This window comes from Gossypium raimondii, chromosome 7 (assembly GCF_025698545.1).
Source record: "Gossypium raimondii isolate GPD5lz chromosome 7, ASM2569854v1, whole genome shotgun sequence".
NCBI classification, from domain to species: Eukaryota; Viridiplantae; Streptophyta; class Magnoliopsida; order Malvales; family Malvaceae; genus Gossypium; species Gossypium raimondii.
This window is the reverse complement of record NC_068571.1, coordinates 39379505-39380544: the sequence shown is the minus strand read 5'-3', so window position 1 is coordinate 39380544 and position 1040 is coordinate 39379505. Positions and strand designations below refer to the sequence as shown.

Sequence of the window (1040 nt, the reverse complement as noted above, 5' to 3'; positions counted from 1 at the left end):
TTTTATCAAAAAAAAAAGGTGTCTACAAAAATAAATTTCAAAGATGTATTAATATCAACTAAAATGTAAAAGATATATAATTTTAAAAATTAAAAATATATATAAATTTTGATTATTATAATATAAAGATAATGTTAATATTCAATTACGATTTAAGAATGATAATGGTAATGTTTAATTGATTTTTATATGTTTTCTTGAATTTTGAATTTTTATTTTTCAATTTTTAACAAATGAAGAAAAGATAACTAACGAAATATATGACATTGAAAGTAAAAGTGTGGTTTGTATTTTATTTGTATTACAGGAACATGTGTGTCAGACATCGAATGTTGCTGTGGTGTAGTGGTTATCACGTCAGTCTTACACACTGAAGGTCCCCAGTTCGATCCTGGGCAGTAACATCTGTATTCAAATACATGCATTTTTTTAAAGAAGACATGGTGAAGCCACGGATCACTACCTGAATGTCAGCTTCACCCTTTACACCTGGCATATTGCTGTGTTAGTACACAAGCAACATCAGCATTTCCACATGTAACGTTGCCGTTATGCACATAAAAGAGAGCTGACATTAAAAGAGGGAATTAGCCTCTAGTTCTCTCTATACGTTATTGGTACCATAGTTGATTTTTTATAAGAAAAACTCAAATTAAATTAAAGTCGAAAACACCACAACGCATCAAATAAGGGAGAATATTTCTAAACCCAAGCCAATCAACTTACCTGGACACTCTGTCCTATGCTTTTCACCCATATTCCATGAAAGATTAACATTAGCCTCAAAAATGGATCTTAACATAATAGGTAAATTCATAATTTCATAATACAAATCCAACAATAAAGCCGCTCTCCCTAAACAACGAGTTGCTTTATTCACCTCATTTTAATCCAGAAATTCTAAAAATCGAGTTAGGATGATAAAATAGAACTCGCCAACTTGAGTAATTCGAAATTCTTTCATTCGATTTGATTGAACGCTCACCTCTACCAGGAAAGCCTCTATACTTAGGGGTGAATAGCATTTCCACTCCTCTACT

At 31.2% G+C, this 1040-nt stretch overlaps 1 non-coding gene across 1 annotated transcript; it reads left to right on the top strand.

Annotated features, from left to right (window-relative positions):
* The first annotated feature begins 331 nt into the window (after positions 1-331).
* On the top strand, positions 332-404 carry TRNAV-UAC (transfer RNA valine (anticodon UAC)). Its single transcript has one exon. It is a non-coding gene; the product is annotated as a tRNA-Val (tRNA).
* Positions 405-1040: the final 636 nt, after the last annotated feature.